We start from the raw sequence: 19,645 nt of genomic DNA, 5'->3' as shown, positions 1-19,645 counted from the left end.
TTTTGCATGTTACACTGTCCCGGCCAAATCTCCGACAGGTCGGGCAAAATTTTCACGGAAATCCCCCGCTAAGTCCCCGGCAGACCGGGCAAAATTGAAGTTGAAATCCCCGGCCAATTCCCCGACAGTCCGGGCAATATTTGTGCAGAAATCCCCGGCCAAGTCCCCGACAAGTCGGGCATATTTGTATAGAAATCCCCGGCCAAGTCCCGACCCTCAAGGCCCGGTCACACTGCCCAAAAGTCGCGTAAGTTTGCGTGAATCACGCAAGAAATTTGGTTTTGCGCGTGCTTGTCCGTTGAGAATTTTCGCTAATTTACGCGATGAAAATCACCGATGAATTGCGCAAGAACTACGGAAATATCACTCAAAAATCACTAATCAGCGCATAGGCACGCAAAGGCCCCAAAAAGGGCGAATTCGTGATTGCGCGCGACGCCTGACGACAGAGGTCCACGGAAAATCACGCATAATCCAGAGCTGCCAACCGTTCCGAAAAATTCGTATTTGTTCCTAAAAATCAAAGGGAATACGAAAATACGAAAACGTCCTTAGAAAGTACAAATTCACAGTGGGAAAAAATAATGGGTAAAAAAATGGCAAACGCACGTCGCATGTGCCATGTTATCTGTACTCAGCTGGGATATCGATGCAATGCGTACGCACCGTATGTGGAAAGCGCTGAATAGAAAAGTGTGCGCACACGCATATCGCTGCTTGAGTACTGTGTACACCGAACAGAACTTCGCGCGCGTGAATCCCTGCCGCCTACGGACCCTGGATGTTTACATGGATCGCCGTGGTATCCCCATGTACTGCAGTAGCTACACACTGTATAGTAGCCAGCTGCCACTACAGTACCCTATTTCGTTTGGAGGCGGGGTAGAAAGCGTTCCGTTGTGCAATGCCTGCTTCTTTTTCTCTTCTTCTTCATCCGCTTGTTTCTTGCCTCCCAAGTACGAAATGATGTTTAGAGTGTTGTGGTTTTTTTTTATTAACGTTATTGCATCATTTTGTCGTAGTCCGGCTTTCACGTGGGACGGTAAAACCACTACACTTTCACTCTAATGTAGGATATAACTGAAATAGCTGAATTTATTTACAATTTGATAACAAACTCTGGATCAAAACTTGTAATACAAAGACCTAAGACTGTATTGACGACTGTCAAACATATGAACTGGTAAACGCTGTGGTAAAGTCTGTTTCGAAGACTGCAATGGACCGCTTGAACACTATGGTAAACACGTTGACCTCTAAAAGAGACCACGTCCACTAAAGGAGATGATCCTCTAAAAGAGATGTTCCTTTACACAAGAGACGACTTGAAGACGACGTTCATTTAAAGACTACGTCCTTTAAAAGTTGACATCCAAAGTTCTCGTCCACTAAAAGACGAATATAAAACAACGATCACTAGAAGAGACCACGTCCACTAAAGGAGATGATCATCTAAAAGAGACCTTGTTCACTCATAAAAGAGATGACCTCTGAACAAGAGAAGAGACCTTGTCCTTACAATAGACCCCTGTAAGATTTAAAGAAATCAGAAACAGGGCAAAGAAACAGCATGACAATATGCTAAGAGTATTGATTTCTTTGTTCATACAGTGTACAATTTCAATAAAACAATATGGAACTTATTCTTTCTTCTCTGTGAAATATTCAATGCATCAACACTGTACAAAATTTCACAATAACATGCTTTAACATTCTGTTATATTCATTTTGTGAAACACAAAAGCATAAACTGTATTCTGTCAAGAAAGTACATTATAATTTCCATATAATAGAAATATGAACCATCGAGCCATCCTGACTCACCCAACTGTCTCCTCATCGCTCTGGTTTTCCAACCAGCTGAGTAACCAAGTCCTTCATCTACAAAAAGATAACAATTTACATTTAAGCCTATATGTAAAATCTATACAATATTACAAAACACATATTTCTCGTGTTTACATTTTTTACATTAATTTCTCATCTAAATCTATACAGAATATATTGAGAAATTATTCACATATCACACATTCTTTGACAAGCGTATATCTAGCAATGTGCAAGTTGTATGACCATTATGCATAATGTGTAGTGCTTTTCTATCCTAACATACTCTGTAGCAACAATGCACTATGATACTAATATAAACATTGCAATAGGTCTTTCCCCTTTTTGTCAACATAAACATTGCCACAAATTCTTTCCCACAATGTCATTGCACTTTTCATTCATAACTTCACATACTCTCTGTGATTATGAATATAGTGTATAGTGTATTGCAAACTTCATACACACATGCTGCAAGAATGCCTAGCTCTAAAAATGATACATTTATGCCAATGCACTCTGACTGCTGTGCAGTGAACGACATTCCTGTGTGTGCGTGTGTATACACTATGCACATTTTACGCTTACACACACAACGGAGCTGAACCTACTGTAAACAACAAAAACAAATTGCTACATGCCTAGGTACCTTTCTCTGGGTATGTGGCTACTACACACAGGATGTGTCTGTGCTTAATTTCTTATACAAGTCACACATGTAGTGGAAGTAATAAAAGAAATATTTACAAAACTTACTCAGCTCTCCTGAGCTCCTGGGAGGTTCCACCTCTCAGTACTTGGCTACTACTGAAGCTCTCCCAGTGTTCTATATTACTCCACAGAGTGAACAGTTCATCTTGTACAATTAAACTTCTTTGCATTGTACTCTAAAACTCCACTGCTTCATATAAACTCTGTAATATAAATCAACTATTATATATAGATGAATCATTGTTTACAAAACAATGATTCTACAAACTTATGAACACACAACCAAAGAACTTAATTTTTGTGATGTATGAACATTTAGGTGCACACTTGAATTACTACCCTGGGAGTCATGCATATTCATGAGGATGATGAATATTCATGCATTTCATATTATCACACAAATTCAGTAATCAACTGATATTGGTGTAGAAATGAAGAGCACACTATGCTTCCACTAACATGAATACAACTCACAATTATATCTTCCCCAGGATATAACCATCATTTCTCCTTAATGAGAGATAAAACAAATTTGTCATTCTGTTACTTGTGCTCCTGGATGGCAAAATCAATCAACCATTCATTAAACTGTCTTGGTAAGATTTGTGAAAATCATTCACATTACCACAATCCATCCTGACAAATAACATTCGTCCGCGAATGTCAGTATATGTACAATATCAAATGAATCATCAAATGTAAAATAACACACATAACTGACAGGCTTATTTCAGAGCTGACTTTGGTAATCTTGTAGGATTACTATGCTTTCCTTTAGTTGCTCTGTTAGATCTCCTGAGAGATTTCGTAGATACTTCATCTGAAGTTCTAATGTCTTGCCATTCTGGCAGAGGATAGACCACAAAAGGACACTCATTGTCTTGTTCGTCCTCACTACTTTCACTTAACGATGTATTGACATTGTGCAGGTGAAACACTCACAGATGTATGGTGGACATCTGTGTACATCCCAGGCCAAAAACATCTTGTTCTGAGTAGTGCAATTGTCTTACTAACTCCTTGGTGGCCCCATTTATCGTGAACTGCCTCCAAAATGATGCTTCGCATGTCGTTTGGAACCAACAGTTGAGTCAGTGTGTTACCATCACTTGCCTGTATCTGCCGATATAGCACTCCATGGACGAGTACAAGTTTGCTCCATTCTCTCAACCAGCTTTTCACTTCTGGCGACTCCTTAGGCAAATCATCCCTAGGTTGCCAATGAGTTTCAACACATTGCTTCACAACGTGAAGGGCATCATCTTTCTCCTGCAGTTTGGCTAACTCATCCAAACTAAGTGAAGGAAAAATGCCAGGAACAAAGTCACTCTTATGATCCTCATGCCCTTCATTTGTATGTGCTGCTACCTCCACTGATACTGCACTTCCCAACATCGCTGCTTGTATGCTGATAGCCGACGTATCATCCACCTCATTAGCAGGATGTCGACTCAGTGCATCTGCACAATGGTTAGTCTGTCCAGACCGGTATCTGATGTCCAAGTCAAATGGTGCAAGTTGGGCCATCCAACGTTGCTCAGTAGCCCCCAGATTGGCTGTCTGTAAGTGGGCAAGTGGATTGTGATCAGTCAGTACAATTACATGACTACCCATCAAGTACTCCTTGAATTTATCCGCTATGGCCCACTTAAGTCCAAGCAATTCTAGCTTGAAACTAGAGTAGTCTGGATAGTTGCGTTCGGCTTTCCGCAGTCCCCTGCTCGCATAGGCAATTGGGTGTAGAAGTCCATTTTCATCGTACTGTGCCAAGCAAGCACCAAGACCCTTCAAAGAAGCATCAACTTCAACCACAAAGTCCTTACCGAACTTAGGATAACTCAACACTGGTGCAGATGACAATGCTCTCTTCAGTCCATCGAAGGAGATTTCTGCCTCATCTGTCCATCTGAATATCCTTGTTCCCTTTGTGTTGTGCCTTTTGACCTTCTTTGACGTAGACTTCTGTGAACCACCTACTATCTCATGCAAAGGTGCTGCCATTGTAGCAAATCCTGGAACAAAGCAGCGATAGTCAGACGCTAAACCGAGGAATGACCGCAATTCCTCCACAGTTGTCGGGACAGGCCATTTGACTATCTTCTCAACTTTCTCTGGATCCACAGATATTCCCTGTGATGTGACGACATGAAGGCGTTTGACTTCCTCCTGAAGAAAGTGACATTTCTTTCCTGTCTCGAGGGTCTTTTCAACCAGATTCCAACCTGGCATGTCCTGCACCCCTCTGTCCTCCATAAGGGCTTTTAGGGCATTACATCCCAAAATTACAGGAAATTCACTTCTCTGTTTGGAACAGACCTGATCACTTACTACCAAGAATCCTACTTGTGCAACCTTTTCGTCAATGATCACTGGAGCTCTCACATAACCCACTATGGGAATGATATTTCCAGTTACTCCAGTCACTTTCACTCCACTGCCTGTATCATCGAGTGGACCTAAGGAGGACTTCAACTTTTCCTCATAGTAGCTGACTGGAATTAGACTGGTCTCTGCTCCAGTGTCTAGTATGCACCCAGTAGATACACCAGCAATTGTTGCTTCCATCGTTGGACTTTCAACAATCAGGTCAGAAATGACATCACCTGTTCCTGTGTCATGTACCGCCTTCACCTCTGCTTCTGTTTTCCTCTTGTTCTCATCTTTAACTTCCTTTGGACAGTCACGACGGATATGCCCAGTTTCTCTGCATCCAAAGCAAACTGTGGGTGATTTGCAATCACTCTTGACATGCCCTTTCTGTCCACAGTTGGAGCACCATTTCTCCTGTTTCTTCTGACGCTGCTGAACACCTGAGTTCTGCTTCATCTCGGCAACTACTTTCACCACTTCCTGTAGTGTCTCCTTTAGTCCCGAGATTTCGTCTTGTAGGTGTTGTATGCACACGTTATCAGGTGATGTGATCCTTGCCGCTTCTACCTCACATTCCCTGATCTTAACTTTAGATGGTGGAATGCTGTCGTCCTGGAACAGTTCTAGCACCTCCTTTCTCATGACAAGAAATGACTTCCCTGTGGTATCCAGTGCTGTTCGTCTGATTTCCCTCTTTACTTGTTTGTCTTGTACACCTTGGATGAATCTTTCTCGTAGTGTACTGTCTCGCAGTTGACACAAAGCTGCCTGCTCATCAGTGGATGCAACCGATTCCATTCGATTGTATATCTTGATCAGTGCACTACTATATGCAGCAAGAGATTCTCCTTCCTGTTGCACACGACTGTATAACTGACTCGTAAGAGACTGCACCGTTTCCCGAAGAGCGAATCTAGTCTTCAAGGCCGATTTCAGACATTCGTAGTTCTCTCTCTCATTTTGCTCCAGACAGAGAACTTCATCTTTTGCTGATCCAGCCAAATGAGATAGCAATGCCTGTACTTTCTCTCTACCTTGCAACTTATAGAATGAGCAGTATTCCTCGAACTCATCAAGCCATTCAGTGATCGTTGTGTCTCCAGGTTTCACTGAAATACCCTTGAACTTGGACAGTTTGATTGCAGGAACTACTCTAGTGGCAGAAAGACTCTGAAATGCTCCAGTGAGAGCAGCTATCATTTCAGAAATACCAGAGCCGTTAGCATCTCCAGCTCCTACTCCTCCAGTATCAGTATCGCGAGGCATGCTGCTGATTTACGTGGAGAGAAATAACAATACACAATTGTATACACAGAGTATCAAATACACAATTAATGACTTAGGTATCTACTAGTCACAATTGTACAATGTTTACAAAGTCTCTTCCTCGACGACTAACCTGACGATTCCTTATCGTCTATCGTCGACACCGATGAAGATCTCCAACAGTTGAGGGTCGCTGTTCATCAATTTGTTCAAGCATTTTAAACGTTGTCTTGTGTCATATCAACCAATCCAGTCTATTCAGTAAATCCCACTCCTGACACCAATGTCGTAGTCCGGCTTTCACGTGGGACGGTAAAACCACTACACTTTCACTCTAATGTAGGATATAACTGAAATAGCTGAATTTATTTACAATTTGATAACAAACTCTGGATCAAAACTTGTAATACAAAGACCTAAGACTGTATTGACGACTGTCAAACATATGAACTGGTAAACGCTGTGGTAAAGTCTGTTTCGAAGACTGCAATGGACCGCTTGAACACTATGGTAAACACGTTGACCTCTAAAAGAGACCACGTCCACTAAAGGAGATGATCCTCTAAAAGAGATGTTCCTTTACACAAGAGACGACTTGAAGACGACGTTCATTTAAAGACTACGTCCTTTAAAAGTTGACATCCAAAGTTCTCGTCCACTAAAAGACGAATATAAAACAACGATCACTAGAAGAGACCACGTCCACTAAAGGAGATGATCATCTAAAAGAGACCTTGTTCACTCATAAAAGAGATGACCTCTGAACAAGAGAAGAGACCTTGTCCTTACAATAGACCCCTGTAAGATTTAAAGAAATCAGAAACAGGGCAAAGAAACAGCATGACAATATGCTAAGAGTATTGATTTCTTTGTTCATACAGTGTACAATTTCAATAAAACAATATGGAACTTATTCTTTCTTCTCTGTGAAATATTCAATGCATCAACACTGTACAAAATTTCACAATAACATGCTTTAACATTCTGTTATATTCATTTTGTGAAACACAAAAGCATAAACTGTATTCTGTTAAGAAAGTACATTATAATTTCCATATAATAGAAATATGAACCATCGAGCCATCCTGACTCACCCAACTGTCTCCTCATCGCTCTGGTTTTCCAACCAGCTGAGTAACCAAGTCCTTCATCTACAAAAAGATAACAATTTACATTTAAGCCTATATGTAAAATCTATACAATATTACAAAACACATATTTCTCGTGTTTACATTTTTTACATTAATTTCTCATCTAAATCTATACAGAATATATTGAGAAATTATTCACATATCACACATTCTTTGACAAGCGTATATCTAGCAATGTGCAAGTTGTATGACCATTATGCATAATGTGTAGTGCTTTTCTATCCTAACATACTCTGTAGCAACAATGCACTATGATACTAATATAAACATTGCAATAGGTCTTTCCCCTTTTTGTCAACATAAACATTGCCACAAATTCTTTCCCACACTGTCATTGCACTTTTCATTCATAACTTCACATACTCTCTGTGATTATGAATATAGTGTATAGTGTATTGCAAACTTCATACACACATGCTGCAAGAATGCCTAGCTCTAAAAATGATACATTTATGCCAATGCACTCTGACTGCTGTGCAGTGAACGACATTCCTGTGTGTGCGTGTGTATACACTATGCACATTTTACGCTTACACACACAACGGAGCTGAACCTACTGTAAACAACAAAAACAAATTGCTACATGCCTAGGTACCTTTCTCTGGGTATGTGGCTACTACACACAGGATGTGTCTGTGCTTAATTTCTTATACAAGTCACACCCCTTATAAAAAAGTACCATGGTTTTACCATAGTACTTTTACAATGGTAATACCATAGTATTACCATAGGATGGTAAATTGACAGATGAAGGCAGTACATTTACCATGGATTTACCATGGTAAAAATACCATGGTAATACCATGGTAATACCATAGTATTACCATGTATTACCATGGTTTTACCATAGTACTTTTACAATGGTAATACCATAGTATTACCATAGGATGGTAAATTGACAGATGAAGGCAGTACATTTACCTTGGATTTACCATGGTAAAAATACCATGGTAATACCATAGTATTACCATGTATTACCATGGTTTTACCATAGTACTTTTACAATGGTAATACCATAGTATTACCATAGGATGGTAAATTGACAGATGAAGGCAGTACATTTACCATGGATTTACCATGGTAAAAAATACCATGGTAATACCATAGTATTACCATAATTGTACCACAGTAGTACCATTCATTACCATGGTACTTCCATGCCATGAGTACCATTCTTTCATGGTAGCACTTCCACGGTAGTAACCACGGTAGTACCACGGTACTACCACGGTACATCCATGGTAGTACCACGGTAGTACCACGGTACATCCACGGTACTACCGCAGTACTTCCACGGTACTACCACGGTAGTACCACGGTACATCCACGGTAGTACCACGGTACTTCCACGGTAGTACCACGGTACATCTCACGGTACTACCACGGTAGTACCACGGTACCCTCACGGTAGTACCGCGGTACATCCAGACGGTAGTACCACGGTTCTTCCATGGTGGTACCACGGTCCTTCCATGCTAGTACCACAGTACTTCAAGTATCACATAGTATCACATCATCCACAGAACTACACTAGTATATAACTGTACTAGCACAAAATAATACTTTAAGTTCAACCCACTCACCTCATATCTTATCATATTGGATATATGCTTTGCATGGCTAATTGTGGTAGCTTGAATGAAATGCTCATTATAAGCAATAATCTATGCCATTGCACGTCTGCATGACCTTGTGGAGATCATTATGAATATGATTTAGTGGGTTTGGTGCTGTTGTATTTCGATGTACTATGAGATACCTAGCAAGTATTAAATGAGTGTGTGATGTCAGATGAAACGTAACCAAAAGTATTGATCACTGACTTCAATAAATTCACACACACACACACCATTCACATGAATGTTTTCTCAGTGCAGCTCAAAGTAAAAAAAAACAAACAACTAAAATCCAAGGACTCCACATGCCCATTCACCCCACACTTTTGATCACGGGATTCACAGGTAGATTTCTAGGCTTTACACTAAATGTTACACCACGCAAACGAAGGCTTTGGTACTGGTCGGTATACTGTTCAAGATATCTGGCTTAAACCATTTTTATTTATGAGGCATCAGCCATCAAAAATAAATCCAGAGAAAACACAGCGTGTCTACAGAGTTCTTAAATTGTGGTTGACAAGTAAGCTGTGGCTCTGTTTATATAGCGGAAGGCCGCCGCTTAACCTTAAAACTGGTTGACAAGTATACAGCTGTGGCACTGTTTATATAGCGGAAGGCCGCCGCTGAAACTGTAACATTAACGTACATATATGTTCTAATCACAATGGCCGACAAAACTGAGACTAAAACAGTATAGACTAACGTTAGATAGCCTATCTATACCAGGATACAGACTGTAGGCCCTACACTACAGTACGCACGTTAACCAGCAGGGACTGTTACTTGGTATAGTAGTACAGCTTAACTACAGGCACTGTTTATAGATCTATAGCGGGAGGCCGCCGCTGTTTACAAACATGGATTGTAGTACATGGTTGTACCAAGTAGGATCTATAAATCTAAGACCTAATAATAAAAGCTACCTGCTAGGATAGTCCAGCACTAGCGCGGTAGTCGATATGTCGGTAGCAGTCCCGTCGACAGTTAGATCTGACAGTAACACAGCCACAGGCGCTAGAAATCATCCGTAAAATCTTGGAAGAAAACTCTGGCCGCTGACGATGAAACTAGGAGGGTGGTATTCACTGTTCACTGATGTTCACTGCCGTGCTGGGCGCGTCGTCGAAAGAAACAGCTTGAAACCAAGAAGGGACCCTGCTGTGCACGAGTACTGCAATGATGGCAGGTTCAGACGTCAGTGTAGGGACCAATGCGAGGTTAGCTCCCTACGCCACGGAGATAGCCTAGCCTGATGTGATACTGCATACTACTGTCAATGTCCAATCAGAAGTCTACGCAGTGCGTAGGCTAGGGCGATGTACGACTGATAAAAAACCTTGGTAGATTCTAGCAGTAATCTAGCGTCACAGGAGTGCCTGCTATTCCGGGGTTGGAATTATCCAAAAATAATGCTCAGTCCAAAATATGAATCCACCACCAGAATCAGTATAGGCCTATAGGCAACTGTGCAGAACACAACTGAGGTCTACGTAGACCGATCGAGTAGGTGACCTACAGTGAAGTAGCTAATCTCAAAGTCATTAAAAAAATCATCACTGACAGTATCGTGTGCCCGAGTCGAGTCACAAGCACGTGCCAGATCTATTAAAGCAGAATAGAGACGCACTGGTGATCACTCTATGAAAGTTGCAGCAGAACTGACAAATTTTGGGGCCTGCTGCATGTACCCTGCAAGCGCAAGCGCAGCTCTCAATGGCCACAAAGGCAAAACTATTTTGATTGGCTAAAGAATACTGAATATATTACGTAACTTAAAATGATTGGCTGTCATAAAGATAATTATTCATTATAACCTCATTTGCATAAAAACCAGACATCACATGACATTGCAGACAGGAAGTGACCTGGGCATCCAGGGCACGTCTAGCCTGCAATGCCTGTACAATGTATACACACAAATAAGCATCCATCTACAGTAGATGTTGAAAAGCTATGTACACTTGTAACTGTGTATGTGTGTGTTAGAAAAAACCTACAGCAGTGTATACATATGCACACTGCATATCACACTGTATATTACAACTACAACAAAAAATATGCACTGTATGCATATCCTCTTCATGCATTATCATAATAGATACTAGTAGACAAATGTTGAGCTACTACAACCTTAAATCATGCATTCATCAACCTCATACAGGTCCACTCATTAGGATTCTTTGAGGAAAACTGGCATTTCGAACTTAATAATTCTTTTCTTAATGTAAATTGCACAAAGGAGATTGGCGAATGAGGTGGATGAAAGCACTGTACGATAAGATATGATGGTTTCACCAACATCACACCATGAGCCGTTTCAAAATCAACACAGACAGCAACAGTCCTTAGGAATCTGCAAAATAATCCACAAACCCCCCCCCCCCCCAAAAAAAAAAAGTAATTTTCTGTTTTTAATAAAGACTTACTTTAACGTTGTAATACAACTGCAGAAAAACAAGATTTGATATTTTGAATGATTTCATGACAAATAGAACACAGTGAATACTTTGGTGGCACTTGGCAGTTGGCACATAATACTGGTGTTTCATTTAGCACACAAAGTTACAATACTCATGGTAATTCCCGTAATCCTGGCCTTAAAATTACACACACACATACATATTAAGAAAAGTGCATTTCAATTATGCAACTGTATCTAAGCAACAAATAACAAGACTCTAGTGGATCTTGTACTCATACATTTCACTCAAAGGGGAAAACTTGATTTCACGCATCCAACCCAGTTGATAAAGTACAGTAAACCTTGCCTAAGTCAAATCGAAAGGGACTTGAAGAAATCCTTCGAGTTGCGCGCATTTCAACTATTTGAAGTAAAACAGGGCCTGACACAATCACTTGCACACTTTCCCGGGGCTAGTAAAATCTTATATCGGGCAAGTGAACAAATTAAAATGAAAAAATTCACTTACCCATAGGCAAGTAAAATGTAATAAAAAAATGAGGAAAAATGTGGAAATATTTAGGCTGTTTAATGCCTAATTCATAGTTTTTGCAAACTACAGAATCACTTGTATAACAATATTCCAATGCTATGAAAGGCCAAGCTTAAGTGATTAGATTATTAAAGAGGAAATTATCATTTTCAATGTTTTTGACTTTCTTGGGGCAAGTCAACTTTGCAAGATTATGGTAGCAGTACCATATGCCAGTCAAACAAGTACCATAAGGTACCATGAAAGTACCATAGAGAACTGTGAAAGTACCACAAAGTGCAATGAAAATGTCCAAGAGTACCATAGAGTACTATGAAAGTATCACAGAGAACCATGAAAGTACTATGGAGAACCAGGAAAGTATCACGTGTGAGGATGGCACTCTGTTCAGTATAACATCAACCATATAATAAATATTGTAATTTCATTGTAATACCGTAACATCTATGGTACATTCATGGTAGTACTATGGTACATTATGGTACTTCTATATTTTCAAATAGTACTTTCCTATTCCGTACGGTACTTCTGTGGTAGTACTATGGTAGTACTATGGTACAAATGAATTTACCATGGTTACTATGGTAATACCATGGTAATACCATAGTAATACCATGGTACTTAATGGTACTTTTTTACAAGGGACATGTAGTGGAAGTAATAAAAGAAATATTTACAAAACTTACTCAGCTCTCCTGAGCTCCTGGGAGGTTCCACCTCTCAGTACTTGGCTACTACTGAAGCTCTCCCAGTGTTCTATATTACTCCACAGAGTGAACAGTTCATCTTGTACAATTAAACTTCTTTGCATTGTACTCTAAAACTCCACTGCTTCATATAAACTCTGTAATATAAATCAACTATTATATATAGATGAATCATTGTTTACAAAACAATGATTCTACAAACTTATGAACACACAACCAAAGAACTTAATTTTTGTGATGTATGAACATTTAGGTGCACACTTGAAATACTACCCTGGGAGTCATGCATATTCATGAGGATGATGAATATTCATGCATTTCATATTATCACACAAATTCAGTAATCAACTGATATTGGTGTAGAAATGAAGAGCACACTATGCTTCCACTAACATGAATACAACTCACAATTATATCTTCCCCAGGATATAACCATCATTTCTCCTTAATGAGAGATAAAACAAATTTGTCATTCTGTTACTTGTGCTCCTGGATGGCAAAATCAATCAACCATTCATTAAACTGTCTTGGTAAGATTTGTGAAAATCATTCACATTACCACAATTTTCTGCAAGGAAGAGGTGAGTTTCTGTTCGTGTATTGATGTGCACTGCAGTATGTGCAGGTGAAAAGCGTTCGAACTTTCTTTCCCCAAGTATCGTCGAAACTCGATGTATTTCTAGGCCTATTAAAGGAGATCTCATATAACAGAATACTTATAACAAACTATTTTCCGGTCAAAATGAATTAATTTCCTTTGTTTTGTATCGTTTATTGACTTGATCCCAGCCAAGGATCTCGTCGCAATACCGAGTTTCCGATGTGTATTTATTTTCGCGTAGCTTTCGGTGCTGCAAACTTTTGCTAGCCTAGGGCCCAAGCTTACTACTGAACTTCGTTTTATTTCTGTCGTTTCTCACACCTCGTTTGGTACGATATCTTCCATTTTATATCACTTTATCCGTTCCCTTTATACTTTGAAGTATTTAAACGTAATTCTCTTTAAGTGTCTCGCACTGTTATTTTCGTAACGGCGATTTCTCCGCTTCGCTGCAATACTTTTTTCGAATCGAAGCGATGGAGTTTGATCCCAGCCGCTTCGATGTGCTGTTTGTTGTATGTGTTGTTGGGAGGTGTTGATACTTTGTATTTGTTATTTATTTTCCTAGGTATTTATCTCGAGGGATTATGCGTGTTTCTTAATGCAATTGATAGGAAAAGGCTATTGAATGTCTGATGGTGATGATGATAACTATGCTGGTGACTGGTGTAAAAAGACGGCTTCCTGTGAATGCTGAGCGTACGTGACGTTTGTTTTATTTCCCCTTCCCTCTTACTCTTCTTTCCCCCTTACTCTTCTTTCCCCTCTCAGGAATGATAAAAAAAAAAAAATTGCATACACCTCACAACAAAAAGAACCCCGTGCTATAGTAACCTTCGTAAAGTTAAATCTAAATGTTCAATATCAGCAAAGAATAAGGGTAAAACACGAATGACAATAAATAAAAGCGAAGAGATTGTGTATGCAGTCTCTTCGGCTCGAAGAAACTTGACACCCCACCCCTCTCCCTTGTGGAAATTTCCACAAAAGCAGGTGCCACACCCAGGTGCGTGCCAGACGAAAGAATGCGTGCACTGGAATAAACAGCGTGTAAATATCCTGGAAATATCGATCGAAGAACCAGCTCATTAGTTGAATTAAAGGAAGCATTGCAAAGATATCATGATTCTATTTCTGTAGCCTTTCTTTTGGCGCATAGTAGGAAACATCGAACAGTCGATTATAGCGTACTTGATCGAATATCTAATGTTCCCTGAACAATGAAAAAAAAAAAAAAGGATTGATTATTCAGTCAATCAAAAATGCAATCACAGAAATACATGAAAGGTCTCGTATGCCCAGACAAATTCACTACGAGTAGGTCCAATGAGATGCAGTCATCACCTGGTTAGACAGCAAAATACAACGTGTAATGACAATTAATTTCAGTTCACGCTCATCAAAACTGCTTAATACCTTTTAAAGTTTTGGCTATCAACATTCGTTCGTGGATGTATTTTGTTTGTTTGTTTTGTGTGTTTTTCCCTGGTGAAAGACGTAATGATTTCTTCGTATCAAACGTAAACGGCATGTTTACCGTAAACAAGCCATTCAGCTCAGCTCAGCTATGGCGCATTCGATCCATCGAACTTGCAGTAACCTCTTGTAGGCAGGAGCACATGGCGCATTCCTTTAAACTTGGAAGTGAAGCCACGTGTTTGCACATCGGCGCTTCCACACACAGCGCGGCATTTTGCTATCATCGTTGTAGCAGACTTTCCGATTCCAGTCAGGGGAAAAGGAATTGGAATACTTCGGAAAATACTGATGTTTAAAATCCAAAAAAAAGAAAAAAGTCTGAAAACAACGCATGATTATGTTTTAATAGTAAACAGTAATTGGAAACACAGAACAGAGTTTTGCATCCGCTCACACAGAAGCTCTCTTGAGAAGATGAAAGCATTTCCCGTCCCCTGCTAGATAGTGGAAGCTTCCATAATCAGCCCAGCAAGTTTTTGGAGTTACATACAGGTGTACTTGCACTTGTACACATTCATTGGGAGAAAGCAATCAATCAACGCTGAACATTGCGTAGTTTGGCATCTTTATCGTGCTGCTGACCAGCTCGATGCTTCGGCATGTGTCATAACGTTATGTTTAGAGCCTGTAGGCCTCATAAGTCGACGAGTTTAATTCAAAATAGCAAAGAGAGGGAGATTGAAAAAATACGAATTCTGGTGGAAAAATACGAATTTTGGAGCTGCTGAGTACTAATTTGTGCTTCCAAAGGTTGGCAGCTCTGATAATCTGCGCTTTATCACAATTAACTGCGTATGAATCGCACATAAACGTGATAGCGGCAACATTTTCGCAAGCGATCACTGATATTCCACGCATATTTCGCGCGTTGTTCGCGTAAGAACAACGCAAACTACGCAAAAATTACGTAAAAACTAAAACAGCGCAATACTGCCTAGAAGTGTGTAAACTTTTACGCGAAGCCGAGTTTTGAGCTGCTCAAAAACCTGGCTTTTGAGGACCTGTCACACTGCCCAAAAGTCACGTAAACGCATGAATCATGTAAGAAATTGGAGCCTTATTTTACGCGATACAATGCGCGATTTGCGCATTTCGTGAGTTTGTCTACAATTTTGAACCTTCGTAGTTGTCAGCCGATGTGCGCCGGATCGGCACTTTACGCAGTTCCATGTTTTGAAGAGCTCAAAACTCGGCTTCGCGTAAAAATTTTACGCAGTATTGCGCTGTTCTACGTAGTTTGCGTGATTCTTACGCGAACAATGCGCAAAATATGCGTGGAATATCAGCGATTGTTCGCAAAAATGTTGCCGCTATCGCGTTCACCAACGACTCTCCACTGACAAAAAAGCAGACTATAAATAATGACGCATGTTTCGCGCTTGAAACACCTACGTATCACTGACAATCACTGAAAAAAAAAATATTGGCGTAGGCCTATGTATCTCTAACAGAACAAGGTAAATACTCACGAAATACTGATCGAGGAATCACTAATGTATCACTAACAACTCACGTATGATTGTGGCGCTATATTTTTGCGTGATCTTTCCGTAGTTCTTATGCAATTCATCGGTGATTTTTCATTGCGTAAATCAGCGAAAATGGTAAAATTCTCGACGGACAAGCACACAAAACCAAATTTCTTAGGTACCGGTACGTGATTTATGCGATTACGCAACTTTTGGGCAGCGTGACCGAGCCCGCCCGCGTGGAATCGCGTAAAGCGCCGATCCGGCGCACATCCGCGGACAATACGATCGAAGGTTCCACGTCAGAAAAATTCATGAAATGCGCAAATCGCACATGTTTCGCGCAAGGCTCTTTACGTGATTCATGCGTTTTTAATACGCAACTTTTGGGCAACGTAACGGAGTCCTCAATAGCGGGGAATTGCTAGTCAAGCGAAATAATTTATGGTCACATTACCGTACTGGAAATGGTACAAGTCATAATCAACTCTCAAGCAAAATCTGGCTCAATCCCGGCCAAAATTCCCGCCCCAAATACCTGCCATTTGGTTGGAGCGAATTTCCCCCGACAAACCCCAGTTTATTCCCCACCCACCGGGGCAAAATAAGTGAATCTCCCCCGACAAACCCCGGTCCATTCCCAACCCACCGGGGCAAAATAATTGAATTTCCCCCGACAACACCCCGGTACATCCCCGGCCCACCGGGGCAAATTAAGTGAATTTCCCCCTACAAAGCCCGGTCTATTCCCGACCCACCCAGGCGAAAAAAATGCTGAAATCCCCGCCCAACTTGGTTGCAAGTCCTGGCCATCCCCGGGTACCCATGGGCCGGGACTTCAATTGACAAGTGCATAAGGACGTTCCTCAGTTATGTTTGTGCGCATCCTAGCTGCGCAGGTTGGTCAGCGTTACGTACGACGCACAGTTCAGTGGTCCGAGCTGCATAAAATTATATGCATGGTCATGGTAGCACAGCACTGATCAACGGAATTGGAACTGAGCTGTTTCCATTTTCATTCCGTAGATTTTTTTTTTGTGACATGTGTAGTTCATTATCTGTTCAATATCAACATGATCAAGTCAAGTACTATCTAGTTGGGGACTACTAGTCTACTTGACTAGGTATTTTAAAAAAAAAAAAAACATATGGCACACTTTTCATCTTTAAGTTTAACAACTAAAAACTATCCGAGTATCTCTGTTAAAATCTAAAATTTTAGATCTAAACTTGTCGTACTAATATTTTTTTTTTGTTACAAAAAGCAAGGTCACAAAAGAATTATTAGACATGTATTTAGCACTTTTACCATTTGGATATTAATTTTGATTACCAAATCTAGTGTAACAAAAGGAAATTCAAAGAATTATTTTGTTTCATTCATTTATTTTTTTTTTTTTTTTTTTTGGGGGGGGGGTTACTCAATGTACATCGCCATAGTTTACAACATACCAACCACTGCAACAACCAACAAATGCAATCTGCAGTCAACACTATTATATATTCAGATTTTTTTTTCCTGTGGAGGACAGATTATGTCAAATCTCCCATATCCTTACATGTTATCTTCTTCCTGTAGTACAGTATTCATTGCATAATCGGGACAGGTTGGGAGTTAGCAAACACGGCCCCTTAAGCGGGGTGCCCGATTTCGCGATGAGCACTCACCATACACTAACGGCATACGACATGTACATGTAGTGCACACACACACACACACACACACACACACACACACACATACGCATGCATACTGACGTACTGTACATGTACATGAATACACAACCACGCTACCCCTCGGCGCATGGCTTTGCTTATATGTAGGGGAGAAGAATGTTCGCGAAAGCATGTTTCACAATGGCATGGATACTTATGCACTTGTCAATGTAATGACGCACCCCACTACCCCCGAACATGGGTGCGTCATGGTCATTTTTTGACTGACCACACGGGGTTTTTGACGGACACCACAGTCACTTTTTTGACGGACAAAACGCTGCAAGTGACGAACACCACAGTCACTTTTTTGACGGACAACACGTTGAAAGTGACACACACCTCGGTCACTTTTTTGACGGACATCCTCAGTACATTTGACGCACCCCCGAAAATACTGAAACAATTTTCGCATACGTTTTATTCAAGCAATTTCATTTTCTTTTGGTTCGTAAACATAATTTGTAAAAGTTTCGGCAAGTTTCCCTTACCCTGGCCCTGTAAGCACCGTACCGTCATTCACCGTACATCATGCTGCTGCTACGATATTCCGTACAGCAGTACATGTATGTATTCTGTGCATGCAATCCATACATAACAATCACACGTGTGTAGATGCGCTGAATGTGCGCGGCCATTGCTAGTCCGGTGGATGCATACTGCAGCGCAGGTACACACCATGTACCACGCCACGGCATTCCCGCGAGTACCACACAGCCCAGTCGCTGTACGTAGAGATTCGCACAGCGTAACGCGTTGCGCGTCTGGTCAGGCTAAATCCCGCGAGCAGAAAATTGCATGCGGCATGCGGCAGGCAGTTTCTTCTACTGCCGCTTCTTTTACTGTCAAAAATTCGCCTTTGTCACCTCAGAACATTATTTAGACGCACATTGTATTGGAATATAAAGGAACTTTCTTCGATAGCAATGTGTGTTGGTGTTGCATTGCAATATGCAATAGGCACTAAGTGTTCGACAGTAAGGTTGAAATTGTTACATCGCTGAACAGTCCCTGGTTTGAGATTGAGTATGCATGATTTCATGGGTTTGTTGGAGGGAAAATGTGGGGAGAAAGGGTGGCTTTTAAATTATTTGCTCGCCAGGCATTTTTCCCTCTTATTCCAAAACGCTTCCCGACTTTGATTTTCACTTGCCGCAGGAAAGCGCTCACTGTAATTTCACTCGCGATACGTGTATCCGGTACTGGTAGCGTGCAAAAATGCGTGCAGTTTTCCATAGCCAAGTGACGTACCATGACGCACCCCTCGGTTCAGAATAATGCGTGTTATTTTTCATAGCCAAGTGACGTACCATGACGCACCCCTCGGTCAAAAATTTGACCGACAATGATGGGATTTTGACGCACCCCTCGGTCAAAAATTTGACGGACAAAGCTGGTAAAATGACGAACACCTGGGTCACAAATTTGACGGACCAAACATGGGGTGAGTCATTACATTGACAAGTGCATTATACAGGGCGCTTTCGTGGCTATGCATGTACGTGTACTGGATGGACGGAGGTCAAAACACACCAGTCCGAAGCTTGCTTTGTAAGTTCGATGTAAACGACAACTGATAGGGGATCTTTGAAATATTGTTGTGGTATTTTGGTAGATTTTTTGTGTAAAATATCAACAAAATCAAAGATCGCTTGTCCCGTTTATCAGAGGTCCCTGCCCGATTATCCAGTGAAAATAACATGCATTGGAAATGTTTCTGGGAAGCGTATGTCAATTAAGCGAGGTTCCCGATTATCAGATGCCCAATTATGCGA

At 40.8% G+C, this 19,645-nt stretch overlaps 1 protein-coding gene and 1 long non-coding RNA gene across 2 annotated transcripts in view; one reads left to right on the top strand and one right to left on the bottom strand.

Annotated features, from left to right (window-relative positions):
* Window positions 1-19,645, top strand: part of LOC140243382 (lysosomal membrane ascorbate-dependent ferrireductase CYB561A3-like) — a 52,696-nt gene that overhangs the window by 18,463 nt on the left and 14,588 nt on the right. The gene's annotated exons all lie outside the window — the stretch shown is intronic.
* On the bottom strand, window positions 1,028-12,641 carry LOC140243873 (uncharacterized). The gene is made up of 3 exons (XR_011902259.1): window positions 12,585-12,641; window positions 7,269-7,325; window positions 1,028-1,881 (listed from the first exon to the last, which is right to left on the bottom strand). It is a non-coding gene; the product is annotated as an uncharacterized lncRNA (long non-coding RNA).

The sequence above is a fragment of the Diadema setosum genome, chromosome 20 (genome assembly GCF_964275005.1).
Source record: "Diadema setosum chromosome 20, eeDiaSeto1, whole genome shotgun sequence".
Lineage (NCBI taxonomy): Eukaryota > Metazoa > Echinodermata > Echinoidea > Diadematoida > Diadematidae > Diadema > Diadema setosum.
This window is presented reverse-complemented; position numbering and strand designations above follow the sequence as displayed.